Source organism: Schistocerca americana, chromosome 3, assembly GCF_021461395.2.
Source record: "Schistocerca americana isolate TAMUIC-IGC-003095 chromosome 3, iqSchAmer2.1, whole genome shotgun sequence".
In the NCBI taxonomy this organism is placed as follows: Eukaryota; Metazoa; Arthropoda; class Insecta; order Orthoptera; family Acrididae; genus Schistocerca; species Schistocerca americana.
The window spans coordinates 518,169,904-518,187,570 of record NC_060121.1 but is presented as its reverse complement, the minus strand read 5'-3'; positions in this window follow the sequence as shown (position 1 = coordinate 518,187,570).

Genomic DNA, 17,667 nt, shown 5'->3' with positions numbered 1-17,667 from the left:
AATATAATAGATTTCTTTTAGACAAAAAACTTCTGTCTACATATCAGCATAGATTTAAAAAGCATCGCTCATGCGTAACCCACAATGCCCTTTTTTCACATGACACCCTACTAACCAGGGTTAACGAGGATATGAGCATACGAATTGGTTCCTAGGTATGTGAGTGGTTCAAAGGCTTGTTAAGTAGCAGCACTGAATACGTTGTCCCCGACGGCGAATGTTCGTCAGAGACAGGGTTTCGTTAGGACTCAGGATTGCCTCAGGGAAGTATGAAAGGACTACTCCTACTCTCTATATACATAATTGATGTAGCGGGCAGCGTGAGCAGCAATTTATGAATTTATGGCTGCTTGCTGATGACGCTGTGGTGCACGGAAAGGTGTCGTCGTTGACTGACCGTAGGAGGATACGAGATAACACAGAATTTCTAGTTTGTCATATAAATGGCTCTAAATGTAGAAAAATATAAGTTAAAGCGAATGAGTAGGAGAAAAAAATCCTGTAACGTTCAAATACAGCGTGATAAGTGTACTGTTTCACATTGTCATATCGATGAAATATGTAAGGGTACGTTGCAGAAAAATATGAAATGGAACGAGCTTGTAAGGATGGTAGAAGGGAAGGGCAATGGTAGATTTCAGTTTGTTGGAGGAAGTTCGGGAAAATTTAGTCCATCTATAAATGAGACCGCATTTAGAATACTAGTGCGGACCATTCTTGAGTACTGTATGAGTTTATTGGATCACCACGTAGTCGGATTAAAGGAATACATAAAAGAAATTCAAAGGCTAGCAGCTATATTTGTTACTGGTAGGTTCGCGCTTTGTGAAACCAAATGGGAATCTCTGGAGGGAAGGTGACGTTCTTTTCGTGAGGCATTGTTGAGAAAATTTGTGGAACAGGCATTTCAGATCGACTTCAGATCTATTCTAGTGCCGCTAACTTACTTTGCGCGCAAGGGCCACGAAGGTAAGAGAATTTGTTGCTGGTACGGAGGCATAGGGATGGTCGTTTTTCCCCCGCTCCATTTTAAAGGAAATCGCTAACAGTGGTACAAGGTAACTTGCGCCATGCATTGAATGGTAGCTAGCATTGTGTGTATGTATGTAGATGCAGATTTACGTAACAACGTCTTCTGTGAGTGCTTCGACATCGGTAAGAGTAAATTCATTAGTATTCACGACATAGTAACCTTCAATTTGGGCCATTGTTAATTCTACTGGATTTAAATAGCAGTGGCAAGCTGGTTCCCCATTTCTCCAAAACGAGGATTTCGCATATGGGGACCTGTAGTTTATCGAGAGATATTAGTGCCATAAATTCTCCCTTTCTGAGGTTATCAGTCACAGGACATTAAACCACAGGAGCCTGTCAAACATTTCCATCTTCAGCTTTCCCATGGTAACTGCCTTCTCAACAACTGAATGGTAACGATCATTATCTAGAAAATTTGTTGATGGTTTTCCCAGATTTGAATTAGAGATTGTACGACGCACTTTGTGTACGAAACGTGGTTCATTCCTCCCAACTATTTTTACCTTACCTGCCAACCCCAAAGTAATTTTGAACAGAGCATAGCTGAGAGTTCATAGATGAACAGGAGAAGAAATTTGAATGTGATATGAAAGAGAAATATTTTATTACTTTAGTCGTGTGAGGACGATACGCAGAGCACTTCCTTGAAGGTTTACAGTATGTTGCAAAATGTAATGTACTGAGGTAGTGTAGCGATCCTTGTTAACGTAGGCCTTGGTTGAAATTTAAGCACGTACTGCTGTCGTTTGATACAACCTGCAATGTTAATGTTGGCCGTCGTAAAGCAAGCGTGAAATTTGCATATTCTCTTGTTCGCTACTTGCAAACAATTAGTCCTACAGAAAAAATGAGCAGGACCTTTTGTAGGAAATGTAATGTACACTCCTGGAAATTGAAATAAGAACACCGTGAATTCATTGTCCCAGGAAGGGGAAACTTTATTGACACATTCCTGGGGTCAGATACATCACATGATCACACTGACAGAACCACAGGCACATAGACACAGGCAACAGAGCATGCACAATGTCGGCACTAGTACAGTGTATATCCACCTTTCGCAGCAATGCAGGCTGCTATTCTCCCATGGAGACGATCGTAGAAATGCTGGATGTAGTCCTGTGGAACGGCTTGCCATGCCATTTCCACCTGGCGCCTCAGTTGGACCAGCGTTCGTGCTGGACGTGCAGACCGCGTGAGACGACGCTTCATCCAGTCCCAAACATGCTCAATGGGGGACAGATCCGGAGATCTTGCTGGCCAGGGTAGTTGACTTACACCTTCTAGAGCACGTTGGGTGGCACGGGATACATGCGGACGTGCATTGTCCTGTTGGAACAGCAAGTTCCCTTGCCGGTCTAGGAATGGTAGAACGATGGGTTCGATGACGGTTTGGATGTACCGTGCACTATTCAGTGTCCCCTCGACGATCACCAGTGGTGTACGGCCAGTGTAGGAGATCGCTCCCCACACTATGATGCCGGGTGTTGGCCCTGTGTGCCTCGGTCGTATGCAGTCCTGATTGTGGCGCTCACCTGCACGGCGCCAAACACGCATACGACCATCATTGGCACCAAGGCAGAAGCGACTCTCATCGCTGAAGACGACACGTCTCCATTCGTCCCTCCATTCACGCCTGTCGCGACACCACTGGAGGCGGGCTGCACGATGTTGGGGCGTGAGCGGAAGACGGCCTAACGGTGTGCGGGACCGTAGCCCAGCTTTATGGAGACGGTTGCAAATGGTCCTCGCCGATACCCCAGGAGCAACAGTGTCCCTAATTTGCTGGGAAGTGGCGGTGCGGTCCCCTACGGCACTGCGTAGGATCCTACGGTCTTGGCGTGCATCCGTGCGTCGCTGCGGTCCGGTCCCAGGTCGACGGGCACGTGCACCTTCCGCCGACCACTGGCGACAACATCGATGTACTGTGGAGACCTCACGCCCCACGTGTTGAGCAATTCGGCGGTACGTCCACCCGGCCTCCCGCATGCCCACTATACGCCCTCGCTCAAAGTCCGTCAACTGCACATACGGTTCACGTCCACGCTGTCGCGGCATGCTACCAGTGTTAATGACTGCGATGGAGCTCCGTATGCCACGGCAAACTGGCTGACACTGACGGCGGCGGTGCACAAATGCTGCGCAGCTAGCGCCATTCGACGGCCAACACCGCGGTTCCTGGTGTGTCCGCTGTGCCGTGCGTGTGATCATTGCTTGTACAGCCCTCTCGCAGTGTCCGGTGCAAGTATGGTGGGTCTGACACACCGGTGTCAATGTGTTCTTTTTTCCATTTCCAGGAGTGTAGTTAAATTTTGTATTGGGACTCGTTTTCACTGGAGGCCACAGTTTCCGAGTTATTTTAATAAATTTTAAATAAACCTTCACGCCACACTCATCCCTCACCAGCGAGGATTTGTAGTATGATGTTCATGGCACTCCCTCCTACCACCGTGCAAAAATTTCCGACTACACGAACTATTTCGATAATCAACCTATTTTGGTATCTATTAATTGGGCGATTACACCATCTGCGTAGACGGCTACTTCGTTAACATTATTAATTTACACGTGCCTGTGAGGGTGATGATTGAAATACGATTTTTGTAAACGTTACGCCAAAGCCAATTACGTTGATAGTTACCACCACAGTTGTTTGGTAGTCAAAAGGCCTGATGAATACAACGATTTAATTGTTTATGTCATGCAATTAAAATTCACAAGACTGTTTGGTAAAATTTACACAAACGTCACTTTTACAATCAGTAAATGCTCAACTACGCCGTGGCGTGAAATGGTCAGTCAGTGAAGAACTACAAAAGGTCGAATTTGGGAAATGATTCTTGCTGTCGCAAATATCTGTACAATGGTAGGAAGGAGGGAATGCCATGAACGACATAATAGAAATCCTGACCGATAGGGACTAAGTATGGAAGTATAGATGTGTTTGAAGAAAAACAACACTTTTGTATTTGAAGGTTACTGCTATACGTTATTATTGAATAATTCTAGAACTACAGTCTTTAGTGAAAATGTCTCCTAGTAAAAAATTTAATTTAATTAAATTTACTACAGGTACCGTAGTGCTCATATTTTTGTGTGATTAATAGTTCGTCACTAGCGAGCGAGAGAATAATAAAATCTTGCGCGTTGTTTATAAAAGTCAGATGTAACATTGAGGGTTGCATAAAACAACAACGGTAGGGGCAGCTGAACCACCCTGTATGCTTACACCAACAAGAACATTATTAGATACTGAGGTCTGTGGCCGCTCATAGGCAATAGTAATCACAGGTCCAGTCACATTAATATGAGAACACTGCCTATGTTCGACGTCAACGTGCAATAATCACTCTCAGACGGCATGTGGCAGCAGTAGCAGTGGATGAAAGGCTACAGGGGTCCGACATTATACTCAGCTTTGTTGTCGGCTCTCTTTTCTTTCGAGTCTCCTTAGGAGACTCCATAAAACTGATCAACGACACGTTTAGCCCTGAGACAGCTTTATAGACACATTCTGACCGACCTGTATTATTTTCAATGGACAATACTACGAGCAGACTGATGGCATAGCCACGGGCACCCCCTTCTCGCCAGTTGTAACAAATTTTTTCACAGAGTATTTCGACGACAGAGCACTGGAAACCACCGAATTAAAATCTGTTTGTTTCTTTCGGTATGTTGGCGATACATTTGTCATTTGGTCACATGGACTCGAAAAAACTTCAGAAATTCTTAAATCATCTGAATCTCGTCAACGAAAACATCAAGTTTAGCATGGATATAGAAAAAGATAGCAAATTTCCTTTTTCTCAGCGTCCTAATCCAGAGTTTGCGTGACGGCTCGCTTGTCCACTGTGTATACCGTAAGCCAATGCATACGGATTTATGTCTCCATGCTTTTAGCTGCGGCCATCCCTCACAGAAAAACAGTGTGCTCAGCGCCTTAAGACACAGAGGAACAAAGTCTGACGGTAGAGCTGCAGCACCTCGAACCTGTCTTCTGCTAGAAAGGATACAGCAACCTACAGATTCGAATTCAAGAGCCCAAAAACACGGAAGAAGAAGTAACAAGACCACTTTCCTACAATTTCCTAGTAAGGTATCATGAAAAATTGGCAGACTACTGCGTAAACTCCACATAACGCCAGTTTTCCGCTCGCCAACCGAAATGCGAGATTTACTAGGGACAGTGAGAGACGGTCTGGGCGGCGATGTGCCAAGTTCAGTGTGAATGCCTAAAATCTTATACTGCACAAAGGATCCTCGCAATCGAAGATCGATGTTCAGAACATGAGCGCCAACCCGCTTACTGCAGAAAAACAGTTCTGCAATGGTAGAGTACTCCATTTTCAAAGAAGCGATTGAAATCTATGTGACAATTAACAGGGACAAGCGCTTCCAGTTGAGCAAGGCCTGAGAGCCAATACTAAGCCCATCAAAACAAAAAGTGACGACTGGACGAGGCACGCGACAGCTACTGCGGGCAGGAAGTGACAGACTCTCGCTTCCCCTCCCAACGACCACCACCACCACCACCACCACCACCACCATCACCATCACCACAGCCATACGCCCCCCAGTCCTCCATCCCTAACCTCCCTCCGCCCCTGCCACTACTGAACATGGCACGGAGCCGGCGAGGCACGAACTCTGGACAGGCAGGTATAAATACCGACAGTTTGCAGCGGACACATAACTCCATCAACATCACCTGAAGACGGCGGAACGGTTATTCACTGAAATGTTGTGGGACTTCGACGATTGGATCCGACAGTGCACCCGAGAACCTTCGAAGCAGCATATATACATGGAAAGCCTCAGATCGCTTACGTCCTCCATCTCTTTCAGGCTGTTTGCACACGCACTTTTAGGCCCTAGTAAAAGCCTGTGGTATCCGTATGCCACACGAAACTATCAAATATTCCAACATTAACAACGTTCAAAATTAAAGATCAAACAGCTCAATGCTACTCACCGCCTCACATGCTGTGGGTCCTTAGAGAATCATAAACATTTGTCCATGAAGGCATCGGTCGCCTTGTCGAGTAGTGGAATAAATGATTTAACAGTTCTTGGATTTGCTCATGATATAATAAAGATTACTTACTTTTTTCCAACTGTCTCGTTTACATTTGTCTGTCGGTTATATTCGATCCTCAGCTGCTTTCACTATTTCATCTCTCAAAGCTGTCCAGTGTGCAACAGATTACAGAGGAACCCACCCGAATACATTAAACTCTACCTTCCAGCATGCAACGCCAGCTTTCAGGAGACCATAGAAGTCTTAAACCTTTGCTGTCTCTGGGAAATTGAAGTCGGTGAATCGTATCTTGACGTTCCTCTGGCCTCCAACAAACTGCAAACATATAGTGACACATTTTGCCTTACACCAGTCTGTGTCATGCTGTGTGTTTCACTTGTACCTCTCGTTAGTGTTTATGATAGACCTATATCCAACTATTTACGTGAGTTTTTTTTAGCACCGTGTCCTGTACGATCCGAAAGATGCACCATACTGCACCTGTTGAAATCACTCGCCCAAGACAGGAAGCAATTTCAAGACACTGCAGCCCGTGCTAGGAGCCACTTAACACTCGTGATGTGGTGCCCTCAACTACAGAGTGTAGCCATTGTTTTGGAGCCACTTCGGCCGTAAAATACGAGTAGCGCTTCGGACAGCAGCTATTGACATTACCTGGACTATCGAGGAAACCTGCCGTTGCTTGTGGACGGTGATAAGTGTTGGATTACTACGTACGAATAAGTTCAAACGAGTACGTCTTTTCACCCCGCCCCTTTCTTAATTTATGATTTCATGACATGCTTATACACAATTTTATTGCTGTTCAGAGATTTCGGAATTGCAGCCGGTCGTCTTAAACTTCATTCCACGATATTTCGACTGGACAACTGCCAGCCATCTTCAGGTGAGCTGAACGAGGACTGACAAACACGTTTTTTTTTCTTTATTGTTATTTTAACACCTGAACAATCAGGTAGGCTGGCAGCGGCATGCTACGCCGCTCTTCAGCCATAGAGTTGACAATAACAGAACAATAACGGAGAATTAAAATGAACATAGTGACGGGCAAAAAATAGTGGTTACGGAGACACAAAAAAACACGGAGCCGTTCACACTCGACGATAACGACACTGAAAACACGTAGACACAGCGCACAGAACACTGGTGAATCCGACAGCACAAGTGAACGTAGAAGCGTGACGGCGGACACTAAAAAACACAAAACGACGTCACACACAAGAGACACAGATGGCGATGATCTCCGGCGCGCGAATGTTCACTGACTGTCTGCGAGTCTGGGGACCTGCCAAGAGAGGAGGAGGGTGGGGTGGGAGAGGGAGAGGAGAGAGCAGAGATGCCACGGGCAGGGGAGATAGGGGGAGGGAGGAAAGGGGAGGGGAAGCCCGGGGGAAGAGGGGTGGAGGGAGGGGACAGGGGAAAAGGAAAGGGAAGGGAAGGGAAGAGAAGGGAGGGAGGGTGCCTAAAGGAAAGGACACCAGAAGTGCGGGGTGGGGCAGGGTCAAAGTTGATAGGAGGGGTAGATGGAGGGGAGGAGGACATCATCAGGGAGGGGGAGCTGACGGGAAGCCACCTTGGGAGAGGGTAAGGAGGGTGGAGAGATGGAGACCGGGTGAGACGTGGGAATACAGGCGCGGCAGCGGGAGGGGGTGGGAGAGGATCGGGGAGACTAGCGGGTGAGGAGGATCGAGTTTACGGGAGGTGTACAGGATCCGTATCCTTTCAAGGAAAAGGAGGAGGTGGGGGAAGGGGATGAGATCGTACAGGATCCGCGTGGGGGAGGGGAGACGGATGCGATAGGCGAGGCGGAGAGCATGGCGTTCAAGGATTTGGAGGGATTTATAAAAGGTAGGGGGGGCGGAGATCCAAGCCGGATGGGCGTAACAAAGTATAGGGTGGATGAGGGATTTATAGGTGTGGAGGATGGTGGAGGGGTCCAGATCCCACGTGCGGCCGGAGAGGAGCTTGAGGAGACTGAGTCGGGAGCGTGCCTTGGCTTGGATTGTCCGGAGGTGGGGAGTCCAGGAGAGGCGACGGTCGAGGGTGATGGACAAACACGTTCTCCACTCCGTCTTATATAGAGCGCTGATGGTACTGCCGCGCATGCGTTGAAGTCGCGGAGACAGGAGGAACACACCGTGCAGTGGCAGCGCTCTCGTTAGTGGAACTGGAAGACGCAGCTGCCGTCGGTATTGCCGCTGGCCGCAGCTATCGAAGTCTTCTGGCATCTTCGTCTCGGAGATGACGGGAATTCACGCGTTATTCGGTTGGTAACCACTGTCACGGTTCATTAGATTTTCCGCAATGCGTGTTTCAACGGATTCTTTGATAATGGAGTCCCAAATGGATGTTGCTGTGGCCAAAATCAAAGTTTTGTCATACTCCATTGAATATCCGTTGTAAATACAACTACTAGGTTGCAGCAGGCGAGTGCAACATTGATGTTCCATACAACGCTCTTCCACTGTACGCATGTGTCTACTATATAGGCCATACCACATTGACACGATATTTTATAAATTAAAACACTTGTGCACAGGGCACATACGGTGTCGGATGCAAAGAATTTGCGTAAGGAACTTACACATTTAAGAACGGTGTTCAGAGACAATGGATACTCGACCCGGCAAATTAACAGGGCCTTCTCAAGGAAAGCCAGCAACCGGAAAGTGGTTAAAGAGGAGACGGCGCCAACCAAGTCCCTAGCTTTTCTTCCCTTCGCTGAAAATATCTCCTTCAAAATAGTGAGGATTCTTAATAATTTTCATGTGAAAGTGGTTTTCCGTCCACATTCTAAGAGTTCGGATCTGCTGGTATCGGTGAAGGATGATTTGTTACTGCGGAAGGCGGAAATTTATAAAATACCGTGTCAATGTTGTATGGTCTACATAGGAAAGACAACGCGTCCGGTGGAAGAGCGTTGCATGGAAGATGAACGTTGCAATCGCCTACTTCAATCCAGTAAGTCTGCAGTTGCGGAACATTGTATTTCCAACGGACAATCAATGGAGTATGACAAAACTTAGATTTTGGCCACAGTGACATCCTTTTGAGTCTCCATTATCAGAGAATCCCCTGAAATACGCATTGCGGAAAGTCTAATGTAACATGACAGCGGATACCAGCTGAATAACCCGTGGAATCCCGCCATCTACGAAATTTGCTGCAGACGAAGACCTCGATATCTACGGCCAGCGACAATACCGACGGCAGCTGAGTCTTGTAGTTCCACCAGCGAGGGCGCTGCCGCTGCGCGGTGTGCACCTTCTCTCTCCGCGACTTCAACGCATACGTGGCAGTACCATCAAAGCACAATATAAGGTGGCGCGGAGAACGTGTTTGTCAGTCCTCGTTCAGCTCACCTGAAGATGGCTGGCAGTTGTCCAGCCGAAATATCGTGGAATAAAATGCGATCTGAAGTTTTCCCTGCGTATGCTGTGAGGAACAGCACAGCATTCATCAGGAACCACCTGAAGATGGCAGCGTGTACGTCTGCCGTAATATTGTGGAGAAACTACGACGCTACCCGGTCGGATACCCGAGAACTGTTCAAATTGTGGAATTAAGTTTACGACGACCGGCTGCAATCCCGAAATATCTTTGAACAGTTCATACGCAGGGAAAATAATAAATTTTACAATTTTATTGCTCTCAGTATCATATTGTGACTACATACCGATACTTGGGAGAAGAATCTTCATCAGCAGCTTCTTCCTCTCCCATTACCGGGTCCTGATTTTCTACCTGCGTGATATGGATGTGTGGGTGTGCATTTTAGAATATCTGGGGATAGAAGTCTCTTTCCCTGAGAACATAGTATTACCACTCTACCCTCCAGCATTCCATTTAGCGGTCCATAGACTTCCAGTAAAACAGCGTGCTGCGTATCCTCAGATTTCCAGCTTTCTCAGTTTTGCCCTATTGACTAGCTGGTCGGCGCCATCTCCTCCCCTTGCCAATAGCGAAGCGCCATCCTCAATGGACGCCCAGAGGCCGGCTTTTAGCACACTCTTCCTGCAGGCTCAGAAGCGTGAGCATGGCATTTCCCCTGGAACATGGCTTGGGTATAAGCCACTTTCCTTTTTTGTGAATTACGGTGTTTTTAGAGACGAAATGAGCTGTATTTAGTCAATGATCAGTTATGCTTTTTGAATAATATTCGGTTTTGGATACTAGCAAATGAAAGTATAATCTATAATTTTGTGTTCATGATTTGTTCTTTAGTAGTATCTACGTATCCACGTGGCCGTATCACCCTACCTGCTGAAAAGATCCGTGTTCTGTGTCTCCCTTTGAGTACCCAGAGCATCTGGTTCTGCAGAGCGTTAACTGAGCGAAATTCTTAACGACAAAGAAATTTTATCTGTTGTAGTGGATCTGGTACTTCACCAGTGATCGCCACACTTGCTGTTTTTTTTTGTAACTCTGAGTTCCGTTTATTATTTCTTCTTCCCCTCATCGATCTGTACCACTATAATTAAAGTTCGTGCCGCTAATTTTGCTGTTGAAGCAATATGTTTGGTAGGATCATGTCCATCCTATGTATGGTACTGTTCAGCACGTAGTGTCAAATCTATTTTTTACAGTTAAGAATCCCATTCACTAAAGAGAGCCCAGTGCTATGAAGATAGTGAATACCACTACATTAATATCAGTTTCGTATAACCAATTTTACTGTATTTAAACTAATTAGCTCCTGCAGATGATCCTGTTTACTATAACGAATAGTACCCTCCCACCTAATCCAAGGTGTTGGGATCCTGAGCAGAATGAACCCCCACATGCATGACAATATTTCCCATGATCAGGTGTTATTGCAATAATTAAATTCTTAGCGAGCATGTTACATTTGGATGTTACAGCCCCCCTAGGCGAATCAGTTTCAGACATCCTGTCAAACGTTTCTGTAGAGTTCTTGCTGATCCATTTAGCCAGTCTGATACATGTTGTGTGTATGAGGAACCATAGTAAACTAAGAATGATCCCTGATGTTCAGATCGTTTCCTTTGTGCTGAGTTGCAATTTTATGTTCTACATAATTAGTTATATGTGTGCTAATCTCTTGTTTGATTCAACCTCTGAAAGATACCCCACACTGCAAACGCATCCGAGAGATGCACTAAATACCGTTACGTGTAATGAGTCCCAATAGAATTGTCTGACATAGTATGGCCTAAGGGATCAGAACCATTTCTGCTTTGGATCCGTTGACAGTACTACCAGTGGAAGGTAGATAAAGCGTTTCGGGGGCACACGGGAGAGAGTTCAATCGTTGTCGTAATGGGGCAGCTATTTATCTGAAGTCCTAAAGGGTATAATCATTGGCTTTCGGACCAACGATGGAAGCATTTCTTAAACGGCTAAGTTGTAAACTGATCGCGTGCCTCTGTGCATGGAAAAATGGCGCTCTCTAGAACTGGCGCCGAGGCAACTGTGGTGCACCACTGCCCATAGATGACAGGGGAGATGTGTACAGGCGAGTAGACGTGCAGCTGTTGAGCTACTGACCTCCCAGATGAAAGTAAAGGGTCCAGGGCAGAGAAGGAAGCGTGAATGTTTTCATAGCATTCCCTTGTTGATACCGACATTCTGGAAGGCACAAGTGTATGCATGTGTCTTTGCGTCCATGTCCCCCCCACTATATGCAGTTTTCCTCGGCACGACAACGTCTGCCTGCAGGTTAATGCAAAGTGTCACACAGCTCGCAATGTTCAAAGAGCACCAGGATGAGTTTACGGTTCTTCCCTGCTCACCAAACTCCCTGGATTTAAAACCAATCGAGATATGTGGGCGACGGCTGTAGCTTGAGAAAGGAGATAACGACAAAAAAAGGAAATAAACAAGGCAATGAAAGAAAGGAAGAGAGAAAATAAAAACAATATGAGAAAATAAGGAAAAAAACTGTCACGAGATAGAGGCAATGGAAGAGAAGAAAGATAGGAGGGAAACGAATGAAGGATAGGAAAAGAAAGGCGAGGGGGAGAGAAAAGGAAGCGAAAAAATGTAAAGGAAAGGAAGATGGAAATAGGAAGGGAGAAAAGGAACATATAGGGAGACGGAAATGGAAACAGGAAGAAGATATAGGCCTAAATTTCGAGTTTAAGATACAGGCATATGGAACTGCCTTTATATTCAATATGACGAGCGATCAAGTTGAAGCACGGAGTTAAGGGCTGTTGATATTGTTTCTAATAGCGAGAAGATGTGAGGCCAGCTATAATGTGAAGTTGGAGAGGTAGGCGAGCCGGCCGTGTTTGCTGCAGACGGGGCCGGGAGTGCGGCCGCGGTCGGCCGTTTGCAAGTCTAAGCAGGAGGCTGCCTGCGAAACGGCCCCATTCTCTGCAAGCAAGCGTCTCTGTTAGCTCGTGAAGTCGCCGCAACATGGCGAAGGCGTACCCTCACTGTGCTTGCAACCCAACCTTCCTGTTGTATTTCAGCCATATACACAAGCCAGCGTATATTTTCATAGCGACACTACTACTCAGGTTCTTTAGAGGAATCTACTTATACAAGTGTGACGAAATTTTCACATGAAATATTTCCGTTGTTGTTAATGCATCTGTTTTAATGTTGTACAGTTTATTTCACGGGATATAAAGACACCTGAATGCAGTTGTGTACTGTGAAAAATGACTGTTTTTACTGATATGGGTCATATATACTTTTAGTGTGTTACGAGCCTTTTCTCTATTGCTTCACCTGAGTAAGCACTCAGCACACGTACTGAAGGCACCTGCTGCTTCCGCTGTGCCTGTCCACCGCATTCTCTCACCGCTGTGTGCCTATCTCCTCATCCCCACCTTTACTGAATATATATTCCACACTTTCTTCTGACCGTATCTATCCTTCCATATCCACCCCCCCCCCCCCCCCTCTTTCTTTCCCGCCTGCCCACTACCCCTCCACCTTTCACGTGCCTCAAGCATCTCCCCTCTTTCCTTTCTCCTGTGTCCACGTACACCTAAACATCGTTCTGTCCATCGCCTCCTTTATCCATGTCAACCTGTCCACAGCTATGTTCATCAGCACACGTAGCCCCTACGATATATTTCAGTAAACTAGACTGACACTACACCGACAACATAACTGCCATGTGCGCCAAGCTACATGTCAGGGGCTTGAAAATAATTTATTTGCCCCTGATGTGCAGAATGCCCTGCAAAGCAGGTCGATAAAGCTTGAAGACCCTGCTAGAACACAACACACCTGCTATGCATGGCAGTCAACAAGTCATGCCCAGAAAAGCCTTTCATGCCTCTAATGTGTAGGCTGCCCTGTGACGCAGGTTGATTTGGCAGGTGGATACTCTTCCCACACAATGTATCTGTCTTGCAGGGAAGACTATATTCCATTGGTTCAAATGGCTCTGAGCACTATGGGACTTAACATCTATGGTCATCAGTCCCCTAGAACTTAGAACTACTTAAACCTAACTAACCTAAGGACATCATGCACATCCATGCCCGCAGCGGGATTCGAACCTGCGACCGTAGCAGTCGCACGGTTCCGGCCTGGGCGCCTAGAACCGCGAGACCACCGCGGCCGGCATATTCCATTGGCTGGAAGAAACAGGTCTTTTGCCCATATCTCTGATGACATTGTAAGTAGCACCTTATAAATCCTGCTGTCCTGATACTAGTAAAGGCTGCTGTTCCTGAGTCTAATTCAGTTAAAACTGATCCAGCAATTTGGTATGCGATCCCTGGCATACACACATACAGTCTGATTTATATACAATGGTGGGAAAAATTCGCAACATCAAATAGTAATTAATGCACAGTAATGAAATTTCAGGAATACATTTTTCTAGGTGGCGTATTTAGGTGTATTAAAATTGAAAGATAAATGGTTAATGCAAGTGCAAGATAATCGATTACAAATGTGAAATGCTGGTACATTAATAACCACTGTAACCGCCAGAATGTTCAATGCAAGCCTGTGAGCATTCATGCATTGTGTTGTCCTGGTGCCGGATGTCTGTTTGCGGGATGGTGTTCCACGCCAGTTGCACTAGGTCAGTCAACAAACGGACAGGTAATGCTGTTTGTGAATCACACTGGAGTGTCGCCTTATGACGTCCCTTAAGTGCATGAGAGGAGATAGATATGGTGATCGATCAGATCAACGTAATATGTCGAACTTCTGTAGAGCATTTTGGGTTACACCAGCGGTATGTAGAGAAGCGTTATCGTATTGGAAAACACCACCTTGAATGCTGCTTCTGAATGGTAGCACAATAGGTCGAATCACCAGACTGACATACAAAGTTCAGCCTCTGTGTGTGGGATAACGACAGTGCACCTGCTATCATATGAAAGTATACCCCAGACCATAATTCCAGGTGTAGGTCCAGTGTGTCTAGCAATAAACAGATCGGTTGCAGGCCCTCAACTGGCCATCGCTGGCACTGAGGCAGAATCAGCTTTCTTCAGAAAACACAACAGATCTCTACCCTGCCTTCCAATGAGCTCTCATTTGACACAACTGAAGTCGCCAATGGTAGTGATTTGTGGTCAAGTGGAATGCACGCTACAGGGCCTGTGGCTCGGCGTTGCCCTTGAAGTAACCAATTCATGAAGTTCATTGTCTCACTGTGGTGCCAACAGCTGCTCAAATTGTTGCTGCAGATGCAGTACGATGCGCCAGAGCCCCACGCCGGACTCGCTGGTCTTCCCTGTCGGTATTGCCAACTATCTGGTTTTCTTGTGACCATACGTCACCGCGAACAGGGCTGCCAGCAGTTATGTACAGTGGCTACATTCGTGCCGAGTCTTTCTTCAGTGTCGTGGAAGGAATATCGAGCACCTCTTAGTCGTATTACACCACCCCATTCAAACTCAGTGAAGTGTTCATAATGGTGTCTTCTTCACCTGAAAGGCGTTCTTGACTAACACCAAATCACTGTACTACATAAGCCATCACTTTGGACGCATCTATGTGTAGTCTTCAGGGAAAACGAACATTAATAGTCTGTTTTCAGTACCGTGAACGAACCCAGCAGCTGCCTTGATCGTATTTGTGCCAATGGGCACATAATTCCATCACCTGGTGATGTTTGTCGGTGATTTCTGAAGCGTTAATACATGTGGCTGTAAACTGTCCTCGTGGTCTCTGTGACGTTCTCTTCCAACAAGATTATACAAGACTGCGTATTTTACATCTACATCTATATGGATACTCTGTAAATCACATTTAAGTGCCTGGCAGAGGGTTAATAGAACCACCTTCACAATTATCCGTTATTCCAATCTCGTGTAGAGCACGGAATGCTCGAACACCTATGTCTTTCCGTACGAGCTCTGATTTCCCTTATTTTAGCATGTTGATCGTTTCTCCCTATGTAGGTTGGCGTCAAAAACACATTTTCGCATTCGGAGGAGAAAGTTGGTGATTTGAATTTCGTGAGAAGATTCCTCCGCAACGAAAAACGCCTTTGTTTTAATGTCCATCCCAAATCCTGTATCACTTCAGTGACACTCTCTTCCCTATTTCACGATAATACAAAACGTGGTGCCTTTCTTTGAACTTTTTCGATGTACTCTGTCAATCCTATCTGGTAAGGATCCCACAGCGGGCAGCAGTACTCTAAAAGACGACTGACAAGCGTAGTGTATGCAGTCTCATTACCAGATTTGCTATATTTCATAAGTGTTCTGCCAATAAAAAGCATTTTTTGGTTAGTCTTCCCAACAATATTTTCTATATGTTCCCTCCAACTTACGTTATTCGTAATTGTAATTTCTAGTAATTTAGTTGAATATATGGCCTACAGATTTGATTGATTTATTGTGAAACCGAAGTTTAGCGGATTCCTTTTTGCACTCATGTGAATGAGCTCACACTTTTCGTTATTTAGGGTTAATTGCCAATTTTTGTACCATACAGATATTGTTTTTAAATCTTAATTTGTGTAGATCTTATCATGACTTTACTAGTCGATAACCGCCAGCGTCATCTGCAAACAACCTAAGACGACTGCTCAGATTGTCTCCCAAATCGTTTATGCAGGTAAGGAACCGCAAAGGGCCTATAACACTACCTTGGGGAACACCAGAAGTCACTTCTGATTTACTCGACGACTTTCCGTCAGTTACTATGAACTGTAACCACCCATAAGTGCGCTATTTCACTACAAGCCGCTTATGTGGTACAGCGTCAAAAGCCTTGGGAAGTTCAGCCGGCCGATGTGGTTGAGAGGTTCTAGGCGCTACAGTCTTGAACCACGCGACCGCTACGGTCGCAGGTTAGAATCCTACCTCAGGCATGGATGTGTGTGGTGTCCTTATGTTAGTTAGGTTTAAGTAGTTCTAAGTTCTAGGGGACTGATGGCCTCAGATGTTAAGTCCCATAGTGCTCAGAACCATTTGAACCATTTTGAACCTTGGGAAGTCCAGAAATAAGGACTCACTTTGAAATCCCTTGTCAACAGCGCTGAACTCTTCTTGTGAGTAAAGGGCTAGTTGAGTTTTCCAAGCGCAATGTTTTCTAAATTCGTGTTGACTGTTCGCCAATTACAGTTTCCTTCGAGGTAATTCATTATGTTCGAACACAATGAATGCTCCAAAATATTGCTGTAAATCGACGTTAATGATATGGGCCTGTAATTTAGTGAATTACTCTTAGTACATTTCTCGAATACTGGTGTGACCTGTGCAACTTTATAGTCTTTGGGTAAGGATCTTTCGTCGATTCAGCGGTAGTATATGATTGTTAAGTATGGAACTATTGCATCAGCATACTCTGAAAGGAACCTGACTGTTATACAGTCTGGATCAGAAGACTTGCTTTTATTAACGATTTAAGTTGCTTCACCAATCCGAGGATATCTAATTCTACGTTGTTCTTGATCCGAATTCTGGAATATTTACTTCGTCCTCTTTTGTGAAGGCGTTTCGGACGGCTGTGTTTAAAAACTCTGCTTTAGCAGCATTGTCTTCGATAGTATTTCCATTGCCATTTTTGAGACAAGGGACTGATTGTGTCCTGCCGCTAGCATACTTCACATACGACCAGAATCTCTTTAGATTTCCTTCCAGGTTTCGAGACAATGTTTCGTTCTGGAAACGATTATAAGCATCTCACACTGAAGTCCACGATAAATTTCGAGCTTCTGTAAAAGATCACTAATCTTGGAGATTTTGCGTCTGTTTAAATTTGACATATTTTTTTAGTTGTTTCTGCAACAGTTTTCTGACCCGTTTTATGTACCAAGGAGGATGAGTTCCATCGTTTGTTAATTTATTTGGTACAAATCTCTCAATTGCTGCCGATACTATTTCTTTGAATTCAAGCTACATCTGGTCTTCACTAACGTTGTTAATTTGGGAGAAGTGGAGATAGTCTCTCAGGAAGGCGTCAAGTGAATTTTTATCTGATTTTTTGAATAGGAATATTTTTCGTTTAGTTTTGTAGGCTTTGGGGTCTACAATATTCGGGCTTGCTACCACACACCTGTGTTCGCTGATCCCTGTATCAGTTTCGATGCTCGTTATTGACTCAGGTTGTTAAGAAGTCAAGTTTTGTTTTCACAACCGTTTATTATTCACGTGGGCTCGTGAACAAACTGCTCGAAATAATTTTTAGAAAATGCT